At 39.2% G+C, this 17850-nt stretch overlaps 1 long non-coding RNA gene across 1 annotated transcript in view; it reads left to right on the forward strand.

Annotated features, from left to right (window-relative positions):
- Positions 1–17850, forward strand: part of LOC135296083 (uncharacterized) — a 67335-nt gene that overhangs the window by 19914 nt on the left and 29571 nt on the right. Inside the window, exon 2 of the long non-coding RNA XR_010358135.1 lies at positions 935–1020. This is a non-coding gene — a long non-coding RNA (uncharacterized LOC135296083). The remainder of the gene's footprint in view (positions 1–934; positions 1021–17850) is intronic.

The raw sequence follows: 17850 nt of genomic DNA on the forward strand, positions 1-17850 counted from the left end.
TCTTCCACTTTTATGATACTCAGTTTTAGCAATGTAAAATGTATTACATTGTTAAGTAATATTTTTTTTACTTAGAATTCAGAAGAAATTACTGTGTTCTTCTATAGAGAAGATATGAAATTGTCAATTTGACAAGAAACTAAATTAATCAACTTTTTTCAGTCGGTTTTGGAACATCATTACTTTGCTTGACTTTCAGTGACTTGCAGAGATGTGAGTACTCGAAAACAAGCCCATGTTTGTTCTGTTTCTTTTTATTCACATTTACAGGGTTGATAAAACCCTAATCTGTGGAGTTGGAGCTCTTATTGCTACTCTGCTAAAATAATAGCTTTACAGACATCACAACAGTCATGGCACTTCTCTGGGATTGTTTGTTCAAGAAGTTCATATTTAGAAGACAGTGATATGTAATGCCAGACTTTTCCCTATCTCCAGGGAACAAATGTTGGGAATTGGTGCAACATTTTTAGCAATAACTTGGCATCTTTTAACACTTTACATCATTGCTAGTAGGAAGCATATTTGTACAGAGCTATAACAATGTGTGCAAGTCAAACCCGATGTAAATATCTCATGAGAGAAACATTGGCTGTAGCTGTCTGAATTAAATGATATAACTTCCTATATTATATTTAAAAAGGCATCCAATTTATAAGATTTTTTCCTAAAGCTGTTAGCAGAAGGTTCCAGTGTGTTCTCATGTGATTAAAAAAACCAAAAACTTTTGTTTAATAGAGCTTTTAAACTAGACATGAAATCATTAAAATAAAATGGAGACATGATGTTTTGGATGAGAACTCAAGAAATTCGGGTGAAATCCCATCTGTGCTGCAAATATTCTGCTTGAACTTTGAGAACTGATTTAATCTGTATTTGCCTTAAATCCCTCTTTATGAATTTAAGGTGATGATACTCAATTTGTCCTCCTTAGGGAACATCCTAAGAAAAGCATATGTGATTTGGAGCTTACCTCCCTCATTTCCTGTAATACTGAGAGTACAGAAAGGAACTTAAAAAGTGAGTATCTGACTGGATGAATACTTGACAAGTTGGTAACTTTAATGCTGTTGTACAAAGCTGGTATTATATGTTAATGGTATGCCAGCAAATACAGCCTTTTTAACTGGTATATTGTCTAAGAATTAGGTCATAATTTCATTACACATGCCATTCTGGAAAAGGATCTTTATTCTAACACAGGTGATCTTGAAAATTATTTCTGTTTAGATCACTCCATCACAAAAGCAATGGAAAAAGGCCATGTCTCCATTATTGAGACAGTAGAATCCCCATTGGCATCTGAACATGTTGCTGGAGTATGGATGGTAATAGAGGTGCAAGTACAAGAGCAGTGTGAAAATGAAAACTGTTGAATCAAACTGTTTTCTGGAAGCAGGGCAAATTTACCTTCCCAAATGCTACCACTCAGACAATGTTGCACAGTAACCTTTTGCTTCAACGTTTGCTTCACACTGTAATCCTCATAGTGGGGATGGTTATTGAATGGAACTAGACCTTCACTACCTAATCAGTTTTTTATTCTTGCTCTTTTTAAAGTGAAAATGTTTCCTCAAAAGAAATAATAATAAAAAAGAACTTTTGAAGTTGACTACAGAAAACAAGACCAGACATGCCAGCAATCATTTTTTTGTTTGATCATATCCCTGAACAAGATAATTCACCTATGCTTCAAGTCTATCCTGAAAAGTGTCTCTGTTTTCAGAGATAAGCCTAAAGCTGGAAGCTCAGATCAAGAAGAGATCTCATTGCTGTGTCAAATACCACTGTACATGCAGATTCATTATTATTTGTTTTCACAGTCTTTATAGTAGTTGAATTTGTGGAGCTACTTGCACTCTGCAAAGGCGTTTGAATAGTTTTAATTAAATGTTGATAAAACAGAAAAGGAATCTTGGGATGTGAAAACAAATTAATTCTGGTCATTAGTCACCTGACAAGCATATTACGGTACAGATTTTTTATAGCTCCATGGATGCCTGTGAAAATGGAAAGATGGTATTCTAAATGGATTCCTTGTTAGCTGCTTTGAGTCACTGTGAATATCACTTTAGTTACCTTCTAAATTACTGAAGCAGTTATGTAAAGTGCTTTCAAAGCAGTGCATTACCATGTCTGTATCTGATTTTGAAAATGAATTCTGAAAGCTTAGCTGTAAAAAATATAAGATCAGCTTAGTATAGTTCAGAAACTGCTGTAAAATCTTGAAATGAATGTAGTAGAATGTTTTGGTGATGTGCAGCTGCCAGCTGCTCTTATGGACATGGCAGAAATATGTTCCATATCCCTCCTTCTGCCCTACTTTTTTCTTTTCTGTTTGTTACGTGCCACATGAAGCTTAATATTTGTCCCCTGCTTTTTGTCTCCTATATAGTACTCCTGTAATCTGAGGAAAAAAAAAAAGTAATAAAATAGGCTCGGATTGCCTTAGCTAAACCATGAGGACTCACTCTGATTTCATACATTGATCAAGCCTGTTGTTAGATAATGAAACCAGTCTGTGTAAAGAGTGTGATGTTTATGGAAAAACTCCGCCAGGTTCCCTAGAAACCTGCTACTGAGGTGTGTATTACTGGGATTATGAGGGACACATAATGCTTTCTATCTCTATGCAAATTGATCTGGCAGTTCCTGCAACGAGTTGTACCAGATCTGAAAATGTCTTTTACCAATGTACTGCTACTTGAAGCTGCTTTATTTTAGCTGTTATGCAGAAAACATCTTATGTCTCAGTTTATCAGCACAGACTATTACAGAGATTGAAGGATGTTTGGATATCCAGATTATATATTAATTTGCAGTAAAGCAGCAAATTGGAAGAGAGCATAAAGTAAATGAAGTAAACTAGGCCAGCTAGACTAATTTCTTTATCTTAACATAGCATGTTGTGATCATTAGATTTTCCACCGAGAATGAATCCTTCTTGATTTTGTCTGTAATAGAGTTGACAAAGAAAAAAGGAGAAAGGAAAAGAATGAAACATTTGCATTTTCCTGGCTGACTGACACAGATTTAGAAACCCTTGAAGGGTGAGTATGCCTAGTGAGCAGATAGGAAATTGGTATAATTGACATAATTGACACCAAGATCACCTTCGCTATCTGACCTTTAGAACTTTGGAGCTCATGTGAGTAGCAAGCCTGGGAAACTTTGGGATGCCCTGAACAATTTGAGTTAAAGGCAGCTTGTCTGCATGCTTGCCCTGATATTCTGGGTCAGGGAAGATATGGGCTTCTCTGTTAATAGATTAAGTCTGCACAGAAGGTAGCAGTGATACAGGTGTCTGGGTGATGCAGGGCAACCAGAATCTTATTGAAGGTCACTATTTCCAAGTGATGTTGAAAGTTTTAAAAAAACAAACAATTTTTGATCAGAATTTTTTTGCCAGCTGAACCTTCCACCATTCCTTGGCCAGAAGTAACCTTTTGGCCGGGTGGGACTCTACTGTCTTAAGGTGAGTGCATTCTAGCTATCCAAAACTACAATTGTCTCTAACATGGCATACTACACATCTGCTAGGGTATCAGGGTGGCCTCTGCATCTAATACTTGCACAGAACCAAAAAAATTCCAGTACAGAACAGAGAGTGAAAAACATGCCAGTGAAGTACTGGGCCCCTGAAGTACATTGCAAAGGGCAAAGTACATTTCAAGGCAAAACTTTGAGGGAAAGGCAGAAGAGGAAAAATACCAGCAGCTAGAAATGGGAAGGCTCTTTTTGTTTCAAAGCCCTGTGCCTCTGAAGTTAGTAGCTGTCACCTAGAAAATGTTATTATCTCTAGCAGAGGAGCATTAAATAGCGTTAAAGAAAAGAAAGAATTAGGTTCATTATCTTAAATTGGTTTATCATAGAACTATCTTGGAACATAATATAATTTTTAAATAGTGCATTAAGGAAATAAAATTAAAAAGAACAATTCTGTTAACATGATTGACCAAGAAACTGCTGTTGGTTGACCCTGACTGGATGCCAGGTGCCCACCAAAGCTTCTCTATCACCATCCTCCTCAGCTGGGCAGAGGACAGAGAGTATAATGAAAGGCTCATGGACTGAGATAAGGGCAGGGAGAGATCACTCACCAAGCACCATCACGGGAAAGAGGATCCTCTTGGAGAAATTAGTTTAATTTCTTACCAATCAAATCAGCGAAGAATAATGAGAAATAAAATCTTAAAACATGTTAACATGTTCCCCTGACACTGCCTTTATTCCTGACCTCAACTTCACTCCCATTTTCTCTCTCTCCTTCCCTCCAATGGGGAATGGAGACTGCAGTGTTCATCACACATTTCTGCCACTCCGTCTGCCTAAGTGACAGCATTACACACTCTCTTTCCCTACTCTAGCCTGAAGTCCCTTCCAGAGGAGACAGCCCTCCCTGAACTTCTCCAGTGTGAGTCCTTCCCATAGGCTGCAGTTCATTTAACTGCTCCAAAATGGTTCCCTTTCCATGGGGTACAGTCCTTCAGTAACAGGCTGCTGCAGTGTGAGTTGTCTGTGTGGTCAGAGGTCCTGTCAGCTCCTCTCTCCCTGGGACCACAGGTACTGCCAGGAACAGACTGCTCCAGTGTGGGCTTCCTGCAGGATCACAGCCTCCTTCGGGCACCAATCTGCTCTGGTGTGGGGTCCTGCACAGGCTGCAGGTGGATCTCTGCTCCTGCACGTGGAGCACCTCCTGCCCCTCCTCCTTCACTGACCTTAGGGTCAGTGCAGCATTGTTCCTCTCACACATTCTCACTTCTCCCATTTGCCTTTTGCTGTGTACCTTTTTCCCGTTCTTAACTATGTTACCCCTGAGGGTCCACCACTGTTGCTGATGGGATCAGCCTTGGCCAGTGGTGTGTCCATCTTGGAGTTGTCTGACATTGTTTCTATCATAATCCTTTGAGTCTTTGCTACCAAATGTAATCCTTACACACACATAATGCCATATGTTAAAACCAATGGTACTGCATCCTACATAGTGCTGCTTTGTAAGAGTTTGAAGAAAGCCAGAACCCTGGGAAGTTGCCACTGAGAATTCAGCTAAATTCAATTAAAAGTATTCAGCTCCTCTTTCTTTATTAAAACAAGACAGTTTTATCTCACAAAATGGCAGTTGGCTTGGCTGGTTGTAGTTCTAAAAGATTAATATTATTAAAATATTGAAATGTACATCTCATTGTGAAAGACATGCTGTGCAAAATAGACTGCCACCGCAAAAACAGAAGAAATAAAATTTAAAAATTGTAAAAAGAGCAACAGTGGTTCAGAACATATCTTATGAAAGAATCTTTTGAGGTCAGTGCTCATTTAGATGTTCTGCATCTAAACTCTTTTTATTCTCTAGGCTCAAACTTCAGATACAGGAGCTAGCAGAGATTTGATAAGAGAATGAGCAAAATATTTCTTTTATGAAATGGTATTGTGCTGTTAGGTCAAAATGGAGATACAGTCAGTGAACGCTGATCTCACATGTGACTTGTTCTTCAAAAAAGCCACAGCCCACTTTATAAAGCAGAGTTCTAATTTTTGAAAATTGTGGTTAATAAATTCCCAGCTGCCTTCTGGTACTACAATACACTCAAATCCACTTTTCAAAGACCTGAGGTGTTACAAGGCATTGTCTTTTCCTTTATTTCTCCTACCAGTGAGACCTCTGCATCCCAGAAAGTCAGGCATCATGGATCCCATCTCACATCTCTTGCCCTGTCACATGTTACAACTCACAGCAGACCCAAGGCTTGCTGGGGCAGTAAGACAGGACAGAAAGGTGGCTGTGATAGTGAGGAAACTACAGATCTTTTCCCTATAAATGAGCTGAAGCAGCATGCTGGTCCCATTGTTTTTATGTACATAGTTTTTGGCAGTAAGTGAATTGGAATATGTTGTTTTCTGCTACCACAGAGAGTCATCCAGCACTTCAGATAGTGAACACATTATTTCATTCTGAGGTTTTACTATTACTGCTTCAGATTCTGGTCTGCTTGTACCGTCTGTAAGGACACATAGCAAACATGCTTGATTTAATCCCACTCTATGAGAAAGAAAATAAGTATTTTTTTCACACAGAGAAGACTTAAGATTTTAATTGTGAATTCTCAGCAAAACTAACTTTGACTTGAAGACTCCTCATATTCTTTACCAGGAGATAAGCAGGAAAGTGCTTTTTTGGTAATTATTCTCAATATTTTCCTGTGTTTAGAGTGACACTCAAGTGATTTACATGGGAGGAATTTATGAAGCAGTTTGATTAGGCAGCAGGCACAACAAGCAGTGCTATTTGCAGGGTTAACACTTGTACCAGCTTTGGAGCTTTGAAGCACAGAGCCAGAGGCCAAGTGACATTAGCAGCTCAAGAAATGCACTAATCGCCTTAGAAATGCAATGCCTGGAGAGTCTCTCAGGTATTATGTAATGGAAATTGTAAGGGAAAGGATAAAAGTCAAACTTTGTGTATTCACTGAAGATTATTGACGTAGTTATGACATCACTGACAGTCACAAGACATTTTTGTGTACATAGTGCAACAGCCAGCTGGCAATTAGCACAGTGCCACCCAGGCAGCTGGAAATGTGGTACTGTACCTACAAACACGCTCCAGGAGGTAATCCTCTAGCAGCCCACTGCCTTTCACACACCTTACACAGAAGGTGCCATGGCGACTGAATGTTGGTCTTGTAGTAACCATGGCAGTGTCACCTGAAGGGTTGGCTTTCTTTCCCCTGTGACATCAAAAAGGACACTGAGGTACAAGAGTGACCAAGGATGGCAAATGAAGCTGATAAAAGGTCTAGAAAATGTCTTGTGAGGAGCAGCTGAGGGAAGTGGGGTTGTTTTGTCTGGAGAAGAGGAGGGGCAGAGGGGACCTCATTGCTCTCTACAACTGCCTGAAAGGAGGTTATAGCCAGGTGGATGGTTGTTCTCTTCTGCCATGTCTCAAGTGACAGGGTGAGATGAAATGGCCTCACATTGCACCTGGGGAGGTTCCTAATAGATTTAAAAAAAAAACCAACCATCAAATCACTGAGACAGTGATCAGGAATTAGAATAAGTTTTCCAGAGAGGTAGTGAAATCACCATCTTTGAAGTGTTCAATGTCGCACTTGGGAATATGATTTAAGGGTGATTATGGTGATGCTGGGTTGATGGCTGGACTGCATGTTCTTGAAGGTCTCTTTAAAACTTGATGATTTTGTGACTCTGATTCCCCATATCCTCTTTATGATTGCTCAGCTTGAAACACAAACAATGATTTGAGCCTATAGAGTGCTTTTGTTTGGATCTATGCAGTGTGAAGGACTCTGCACAATGCCAGTGGGCTTTTGACTTATTTTGGGTATCCAGCCATCTCTTTAATAGGTCTCTACCTGCTTGCTAGGCAAGCATAAAGGATGTATGCTAATGAGATAATTAAGATTATGGTGGATCATGACTCATTTAGAGTAGCAGAAATCCCAAAGTTAAAGAAAACAGCCCTGTTCGGCATGGAGACATTTGGCATACAAAGATGGTCCTTGGGTGAAACTGTTAAGTGCCATGATGTCCTGACAAATTCACAACTCCCAGAGGCCAGAAGGTGACTTCAGAAGCCTGAACTTGTGAACAGAGGAGATGGGATACCTAGACATATGATACCTAACTCCCTGATATCAGAGAATTCCACCACAAATCAGTTGAATTTTCTAGACTGGATTTTGTACGTGTCTCCTCTATGATCAAGCAAACTGCTCTATAGAACAACTACAGACTGCTCAATGGAAATAATATGATTGGTGTGGGAGGATGAAATGTAGCCCATGAGTTTAAAAGCAGTTGTTCTTACCTGCTTTTATTAAGGGCTGAGAAAACAAGGGGATTAAAAAAGGAATGCAGTAGTTTTCCTACTACTGAGCAGTTCAGGTCAGATATTAGGGTCTGTGCAGGTCTGTTAATTTAATTGAAACTTTACAGCTGCCTCTGCCAGAATTCACAAGCTTGATAAACAAGTCCCACAAAGCTCATAGGCTGCAGCTAGCAATTCCACTGCTGTTCAGCTGATGGCCACATTCTGATATAATTGTAAAGGCCATGGACTCTAAATAAAAAGGAAGGAAACAAAAGTGTTACGAAATTCTCTATATAGAAGCAAAGATTCTGTTGGCAAGTCTTAAATGATGCTTAAATGCTGCTGATTCACAAGCCTGATAAACAAGTCCCACAAAGCTGGTGAGTGTTGCAGAAGTGAGGAATGGGGTAGTAAACAACCCCGCAGCAGCATGTTCTGGGAGAAACCACTGGATTGGGGACTGCAGCCTTCTCTTCTTGACTCCAATCAGGTCTTACTGGGCGATGAGATGCTCCTCTTCTTTATTTTATTGTCAACCCCCACTTTTCCCCGTGCTACTACCATGCAGACTTCCAATTAATGAATCATTTGGTGTAGCAGGATAGAGACAGAACCATCTAAAAGTTTATTTCTTTCTACAAGACATGTTTTTGCTTCCCCTGCTTTGTTCATCAGTTTCATTTGCCAAAACCATGTCAGACATCATCTTGAAACACCACCCTGTGAGCACCATTCTTGTCCTGTCAGTGACTACTGCATTAGGCAAGAACAAGGATTTGAGGCACAGGAAGGAAAGAATTGGGAGCAGACACTCAGATGCCTTTCCCATACCAAAAAATGGAAAGATTTTAATCTTCTGAGTACCAAACTAATTCATTAAAAGTTTCATATTCTGAACAGGGACTGTGCTTTTTTGCAGAACCAAGAGACTTCTCATCTTCATCCATAGCAACAATGAATGATGAGCTGTGTTTCTACCTCCACTGCCAGCTAGCTTCATATTTCAAGTACCTCCATCAAAGCAGAAAACACTATCAAATAATTATAAAACAATGTGATTTGATGGACCTTATATCTTGAAAGAAACCATTCAGCTGAAATTGAGAGCCTTATTTTCCCAAAGTAGGAAACTCTTAACAGCAAATGAAATAACACACTGTTTTTAATCCTGTAACTTGATGTTTGTAAGAGCAATATTAAATTTTAGTTCAGAAAAATTTTAGACAATAGTGGTTCAGATTGCTTCTGTATTTTAATCTCATAAAGAGCTCAGGGAGAGTTTGCTTATTAACTGTGAGCCATGGTGCAGCCATAGTGATGCAATTTGCTATAAAGAAAGGATTAAATTAATTATATCTACTTGCAATCTGCAAAGATTGAGTTGATACATGCTTCCCTTTTGGCTCCAGTCTTGTCCTTGTGACCCTCTGGTCCTGCACCTGCAGTGCCCAGGAAAATGTTCCCATACAATGCACTTGGCTGTCTGGTAGGTGTCTGTCAGGTGAAGGCAGAGCTCTGCCTCTTCCCCAACACTTCACAAGTGCCCATGGACAGCAACACAGCAGTGCCCAGCATTCACAGACAGAAGAGCAGGATTGTGTTCAGTCTGCTAGGAGAACCAAGCGCATGCTCAAGCATTATGACCAAATAAAATTGCATCACTGGTTTTGCATCTTCCATGTCTGCAGCCAATCATGATCACATTAATAGATATTGATCACTGAGTACCCTAAGTGAACACCAAAATTAGTTCTATGTCTCCAAGAATAAAATGAAGAAGGTAAAATACTTTAAAAATTAATATTTATTTTGCTTTATTATGTTATTTATTTAAATTATTCTTGCTTTACTGTTGTCTTCAGAGATGTCATATACTACCCCACCTTTCCTATTATTAGAATGTTTCATTAGTGACTAATATCAACTACAGAGTAATGGAAGATTCTTCACCTTTCATGCTTTCAGTTGAGCACCTCAAAGGTATTTAGGATCCAATGACTACAGTGACCAGACTTGGCCAGATTGTTCTGAACTGGTCTACTTTGCTTACACCTTTGTATCGCTGAAGTAGAATTTGTTGGGAAACACATGAAAATGCTATTTGTTGAGTAACAATCAGTTCTTACTCACTTTTGACATATGTCTGTCAGGAAGGTTCATATGTAAAGCAGTTCACATGCAAAGCAGAAAGTTACATCATAAGGTTCAAAACATAGAAAGGAAAGGAAAACATAATCTAACGCAAACACGAAAGAAAAATTAGTTCATGTTTACAGAGAATGACAACACAGTTTTCTGTGACTTTCCCTATGATCCCTAATAACTTAATAATTCCAAGTTGAATCTTGAAAGATATCAATGACAATAATTCCACTGATTTCAACATTTTCTTCTTACCAAGAGACAAATATAAATACCATCAGTTTTGCCATTGAACAAAACATTTGTCTTGTCATGGAAAAGAATATTACAGAAGACAGGAGTTAATGTATTGTGAGATATTTTCCTTGCAGAATTGTAGAGGAACAGAATTGACAATGGCAATGTGATTTGCTACGTGCTTCAGCACAGCAAAAGATTTTGGCCATAAAACAATATTTAGAAAAGCTAGACTCAGAAATGGAATCTAGGGGAAGGGCATCTGTATGTGGCAACAGTTACATGTGGTGGGACCTGACCTGTTGTGACATGGCTTTGTAGCAAGAGCAAGAACTAAACATGAGTTTAGAACCGGAGTTGCCCTGTGTGACTTTCAGAGCACAGTGTGGGCCTTTTATATCTCCACTGTTGCTAGGCCTAAATGTTTAGAAGACCTTGGTGGGAAAAAGGGTTTATAGAAGTCATTTGCCATTTGAACTGCCTGGCTAGATAAAGTTGGATGGGGCAAATGCAGCATAACACTTGTAGCCTGCTGGAGGCTTCCAGCCATTGAAGTAACAACTTTCAATTTTGCCACATTGTTTTCAATTAAAAGAGTATATCTAAGGAAAAAAAAAAAAAAAGCACATAGTAAAAGAATGATCTTGCACAAAATCTTGCATGCTATTTGATAGCAAGCTCTTCGAGGAGTTACAGCAGCCCTTATAGCCTGTGCTGCACACTTGTGGATGTTTGCCCAGGGAGCAGCAGTCAGGGCTCTGCCACTGACAGCACCTCCAAAGGCAGATGAGCACACAGGTGTGTTCGTGAGTGGGGAGTGTATAATTAAGGAAGAAGAATAGCAAATGGAGGGATAAACCACACAAAGGGACTATGTTTGAGTTTTGTTATGAAAACTCAGAGACAGCAAAAGATGTAAAAGTTACTTGCTGTTCCACATAATGAGCTAACTGGTACAAGGTTCTGCAAAGACCCAGGACGACTCCATGTTTCTAAAGGACAAATGAATGTCTTTCATTTTGCTAGAAGAAAAGTTCTTGTCTGAATAGATATGAGTGACTTGCCTTCCCTGACACGTGAAATTCTGTACTGTGTTAAAATGCAAAAATTCTGTACTGTGTCTTTGATGCAAAAAATTCAGTCACAGGTTATTCCGTCTGTAAGGTTATATTCCCTTGCTTATTTAGATCTGTATATTATACGTTCGTAAGCTTTTTACAAGCTCATTTGTGTGTCTCATGATTAAAAATTCTGTTTATATTTTTTCGCTTGTCAGGACACAATCAGCTTTCATGCTGTGTCTATGTGATATCTGCAATAATCAGTTAGGTTTATGGGGAAAGCAGGAGCAGCAATGCTGTACAAAGTGCTTCTTGGGGATGAGCTGAAGCTGCGAACTCCGTTTTCATTCTGCTTCGCTTAAAATCTGAAAGCTGTGGGCTGCTGCCAAGGGAAGTTTCTCTAACAGCCTGGACTCTGTTAGCTAACTAGCTCCCCCTCTTGAAACTCCAGAAATGCTGACAGGAGTCGGGGATGCAAAGGGAAGTGAAATGAAATCCATCCGTGTTGGAGTTCTCGCATTTTTATAACCATTGTGGGGTTTTTTTTTGTCTTAGATGTAACTGGCAGCTGGGGAAGGTCCTTATATTGCTGCTGCTGGTTTCTGAACTGACCTTGTCAGAATGTAAAAGGGGTCTTGGTGTCTGCTGCAAAGGAATTCAAGGCTACAGAGGTCACCCAAGTGCCAGTGTCCAGTGGAGAAAGGCAGCGGAGTTCCCCAGCTGAAGGGCACTGGAGAAGGACGGTGGAGGACCAGGATGGCTGGGGGACAAGATGGTTCAGCTCCACCCCGCAGCAGCCCGGGCTCGGGACTCCAGTAAACACCAGGGCAGGAAGGGAAGCGCCCATCTGTGCAGGACACAAACATCAGCTGTGCCTCCCGGGGCATTCCCGCCTGACAATGAGCCCAGCTGCGGCGGGGAGGCGCCAGCTGTGCTTCTGCACGGCAACAGGGCTGTCAGCGCAGTAGGTAATGCAGCCCGGATTTTCTGTTTGCTTTTCTATTTTTTTTTTTTTTTTTTTTTTTTTTTTAATAGAACAGGTATCAGGTATATGGAGGGGTTTTGTTCTAGGGCGTCAAATGGAGAGGTATGTGAGTCTGCAGCTGAGAAATAGGTGTCTTTGGTATAGAGCAGGCCTCATTACAGGGAACTCTTTCCATATGGGTTTTACAGAGAGCTGTCCTTGCCTGAAAATTCCCATTCAGAAAAAGTTTGTATAATGTCAGGATGGATAAAGGGCAGGAGAAGACAAGTGTTCTTGCTTTGTAGAGAGGGGTAACTGAGATATGGAGCTGCACTCAGACTTCATACTACATTATTCAATCATCCAAAGACTTATTAGTTGAAAAAAAACATTCGCCATCTCTGCCATCCCTGAAAGAACGAACATTAGAACTTAGGACATCACATTTCCAGGTCTTTCCTGGCAGTGGGCTATAAATCCAGACTCCTTTTATTTCTTCTTCCTCTCTCCAGAGCCATGAATCTTTCATGCCTTTGGGCTGTGGTCCACTTTCAAAAGGAAGGACAGAGGAAGACCAGTGTATAATCAGATGAGATTTATTCTGGATAGGGACAGAAATAATTTCAAATCTGTAGACTGAAGGGAGTATGACCAATTATTTTATTCAATTGTTTAAGATTGAGAAGACTACCACTAGCTTGATTTTTGGCTGAATATGATGTCTTGTGTCATTTTCAAAGGTGTGGTAGGATCAGATAGCTGAGCTCTTTTGGTATTCCAGCTGCCTGTGTGTCATTGCTGCCATTCAGTGAAACTGCCATCACAGCTAGACATGCAACTGAGAGTTGATACCCTTCTCATGCTAATAATGTGGCATTCACCCACTTCTCATATAACCCAAATGGTTGAAGTTTTATAGTTCTTAAAGTCAGGCTTAAACCTTTCTAATCAGCCTAAATACATCCTTGGAGATACATCTTAGTTGTTTAGGTCTCTTGAATTCTATGTAAATCCACTGTAAATCCTAGTCACAAAATTATTTTGCAATATCTTATGACACCTGTCCTAAGTCATCCTGAAAATCTCTAAGGAGTGAAAAAAACCAAAACCTCATATTCTTCCCAAGAGTTCTAACCACAATATGGTGTTTCACTTAAATCCAGCAAGCAACACTTTTTAAATAAGTGGCAAACACAAGAATTTCAATTTTTTAATATCTATTGTAGCAGGACACTGTAAGAGTCACCTGATTCCTCAGAAGAAAATCACCTTCAGGACATCTACAACATCTCTCTGGAAAGGCTGCATTGTAAATTGTAAACACTGACCCAGTTACAACTATTTTTCTTTTCAAAATCTCCCATCTCAATGATGAGAAAAACATGCATAAATGCATACAGAAATAAAGAAAGTGTTTCAAGGGTACACTCTCAAATCTGCTGAAATATTTGTAGTGTTCAGGTGAACCGTAAAATCAGTGGAAAACAAAAAAAAAGATATTTCAGATTTTTAGTCTCCAAATTGTATTTCTAATTTACCTACATACAAAGAAAATTATTAATGAGGCAGGTTGAAGTAAATTTTGTTTAGTCCTTTCCCAAATCTTCTAACAATTCATTATTTGCCCAAAATATAATACATATTTTAATTTCAAATGGTAATGATCAAAACATCAAGAAAAGACTAGTTTCTGTTTTCAGCCAGTCTTTTCATATTTGTTTTTATAATCCTCTGAAATCTTGCTCTCTGTGTGCTTTTTAAAGTAGAACTTTAGGATTCAGCATTTCAGCTGATAATCTTAGAGAAACTCTGCCCATTTTTATCTATTGAAAATCTGGACTTCAAACACTTTTGCAAAAAAACAAAGCAAAACAAAACCCCCTTGCTTTTATGCATAATAACCCAAATTATGCATATAGGAAACTTGCCATGGAGTGTGTTAGTATGTCTGAAAATACAGCATATTATTCCTAATGTATATTTTATAAACTGCACAAATACCAGCACATATTAAATGCTTGGGTCTGCATGCAGAAGTGTTCTTCAATGCTCATCATATTTAAAGCTGGGGGTCCTCTAGGCAAAAAGTGACTGTCTGGTTTGGAGGTGAAGCAAAGAAGGTCATCCACATTAAATGAACTAAACTGGGCTCAGTAATAGTGAGCCATTCTCAAATACTAATGACCATCTGGATTACAGATGCAGTAGCCAGATTGTCTGTTGTGTCCACCAAGTGAGTTGTCTTACCCTGGGAAAAAACTGTCATCTGTCTGTCTTGCCCTGTAGACATGAGCTTTCTTCCAACCTGTCCACATGGATTTACTGGTGGCAAGGTCATCCCGTTCTCTGGAACGTCACTCACTTGTATTTGCTGGCTGCTTAGCAGCTGCCAAAATTTTTGGAACAGAACAGAATGGCAAGGGGCTGGAAATAAGATAGTAAAACTGAAATATTTTCCCTTTCTTTCTGGTGCACATCCACCAGTACTTAAAGGAAACAATATCTATTTATTAGCTGAATAAAAACTATTTTCTCAGCTCTGTTAGTTAAATAGATAATGTTGGTTTTAGGGTGTTTCTCTTCTCAGCTCCCATGCTGTGAAACTCCTTTCCTTTTGTTAAGCAGAATAAGCAAATCATTGCAAGACCTAAAATCTTGTTAAAAAATGCACCAATTTGATTTGGCATTTAATTAACACATTTTTGTTTGGTATTACTGTGTGAGTCTTGACTCTACTTTCAAATTTCCTTTTCATTTTATTAATGCAATTATGTTTTGCTTTTAAGGATGCCCAGAGAGTCCACAATCTATATATTTCTGCTCTGGTTTTGTGGATTTAGCATCATGATATTGTTTATTCAGAAGAGGATTGTAAATATTTTTCTGAATACAAAATTTAGAAGTTAGTCATTCCTGAAGACTTTATACTGCTAAATGTTATCCTTCTGCTTGAAACACACAATTCTGAAGAAGCTTTGCAAAGTATTGCAGGCAGTGAATACATCAAGCACTTGCATTTATTTTCAAAGCTTCTTTATATCCTTGTGAGCACATAAACAATTAAAATCTGAAAGGGGTTTGTGCCTGAGTTAACTTCAGATTCTACAGAAAATAGTCCTTCCAGAAAAGGTTTCATCCCAAAATCTACAGGTAGGTAGCCTGGGGATTAATTTGTGATTGTCATGGTGAAGTGTTTTTGCTAATTAATTTTGCTAATGAGGTGATAAACAAACTAAGGGAGTCCTCTCCTTTTTAACACTAGCTCAGGTTTCATTAGTAGTAGCTTCTCCGTGACAATTGCAGGTAAATCCCAGACAGTATTCATTAGAAAAAAGTAAATGCAAGGCACTGGGATGCTCTGACACCAGTTTTAGCCCAAAGCCTTGGATGATTCTTGTATTTGTCAAGCTGGATGTTCAGTGAGCCACAGTGTGAGCAGTGAAGTCCATACTTGGATGTTACAGCAAACCCATCTCATGGCTTTGATGGGAATATGCTGTGAAAAACAATGTCAGTGGTGGTAAGAGACCAAGGAAGGAGGAAGGCTGCTGGTAAGGTACTGGAAAATGTAAAATTCTGTGTGTGTTTAGGGCCATGCATTCATGCACAAGTGTGTGCTCTCTCTACATGCTAAATAGATTTACAGTGTTAAGTGTGTGCTTAAGTACCTCCTAACACTGGGCTTGGAAGAAACATGGCTAAGAAAGCAGGAAATAGTGAAAAGAAAATAAAAAAAGGGAACCAAAAGAAAGAAGGAAGAAAACCATGATTTTTTCACTCATTTACATCATGGACTGCTAATATACCATATATATGTGTGTCTCTGTGTATATATAGATGTAGACAAGTGCATATGGTTAGATATTCAGAAAATCTGTGTGCAGACAGAGCTTTTATCTTCATTATAGTTAAAAGAGGACCAAGTATATGTGCTTGAAAAAAAAGTCTTGTGAATGGTATTTCATCTGGCATCATCAGAAAAGGTGTTTTCCAAGCAGATCAGAAACAGTCAGCTCACTGTAGCAATTCTGTTTGGAGTAAACGAGCTCTTAATTAGGTGAGGGCTGATTTCTTGGCGTTTGAGACTCTTTGAAACTCTCAGACTGCTCTTCACATAAAAAAAAAAAAAAGAAATAAAGACTACTCTTTGTAAAACTTCTTAGCAAATGGGAACATAGTATATAGGAAAAGAGAATTCAAAGCCACACATCATTGCAAAGGTGAATCAGACTCCATTTTGTACTTGATTCATTTCACTGCATCATTTGGCAAATACCAGTAAGATACAAGTAGTATCTTCTAGGGTACAGGTGTTTTGTGAGCAAGGATATGACAGCTCGGACCTAGCCTAAAAATCATCCTCTGCTGTGGGGGGCATCACAAAACACAGCAGCTTCTTTTTGAAGGTTCTTTTTGTTCCTTGTCCTTGCAGCAATGGGAAAGCTCTTCCTTAGCTTCATTCTTGTGATGGTTAGTAACGATATAATTTCCTTCATTAACCTCTTCATGGCCTTGCTGTTCCTGTGGCCCTGGTATAGCCACCTACTTACAACACCAGCTCCAGCTATGTTTTTCAGCACACCCACCTCACAGAATGATCTCCAGTCCCTTGGCCCAAGTAACACAGATTGGCTGATATTCAAGGCTAGTCCTCTGTAGAGCAGTGGAGCAGATGAACCCGATCTACACCACATAGCCCATATGGTTATGTCTAAAACTTGACAGTTTTTATCTGTGGGGGTGGCTTGGTTCATCATATTTAAAAGTGTGAGGACTGTGTTGCAGCCCACAGATTGGCGTTTCCATAGCATGAAACAGTAGATGCTGCATGCTCTGGGTGGTGGCATAAATGTGCTGGGAATGGTTTTGAGTTCCCGCATTCTGTTTTGGTGGGAGCTGGTTCATTTCTTCCCAAGGAGGTCCTGGAAGTAAATAATCAGCTGAGGAGGCAATGAGCATAAAGGAAAAAAGGAGTGAACTGAGCTATGCAATTGTATTGGTACCCATAGGCTTTAGCTTCAGCAGCATAATCTCCCTTGCTGGTTATCACCATCACAATTTTTTTGGAGAGGGCAATCATATTTCATCCTAGGCTGTGTCTTGCTAATCAAACAATCTTCTGTTTTTCCATTATCTCTTTTTTATGAACAGCTTAATATGTCCTCCTGGAATGTGAATTACTACGATTTTAAGTATTCCAGATAAACTATTTGATAGTAGAAAAAAAATTTCTTTGCTTCAGAGGATGATCTAGATTAACATAACTGAGCATTTATCTTACCTTACTTACCTAGTTTATTACAAGTGTATTCACACTGTAGACATCTCAAACTCATGCACTTGTCTGGACTTTTTTAATAATCAATAGTGAGACATGAGTGATTCATCTCATTCTGAAGTAAAAGTCTGAAAAAGGTCAGATCAATAATGTCTGAAGTGCCTGCTTGTCTCCTCTGACTGCAAAAGCAGTCTGGGTTGAGCAGTGAGGGGAAATATGTCTATACTGTAGATATCTGAATTTAGGTCAGATAAATCTCTGATTGATCAATAGTGAGATGATCACACTCTATTTCCTCTTTACTCTCACTAACATCTAAGAGCTCTTAAATTATAGGAAT

The sequence above is a fragment of the Passer domesticus genome, chromosome 3 (genome assembly GCF_036417665.1).
Source record: "Passer domesticus isolate bPasDom1 chromosome 3, bPasDom1.hap1, whole genome shotgun sequence".
Lineage (NCBI taxonomy): Eukaryota > Metazoa > Chordata > Aves > Passeriformes > Passeridae > Passer > Passer domesticus.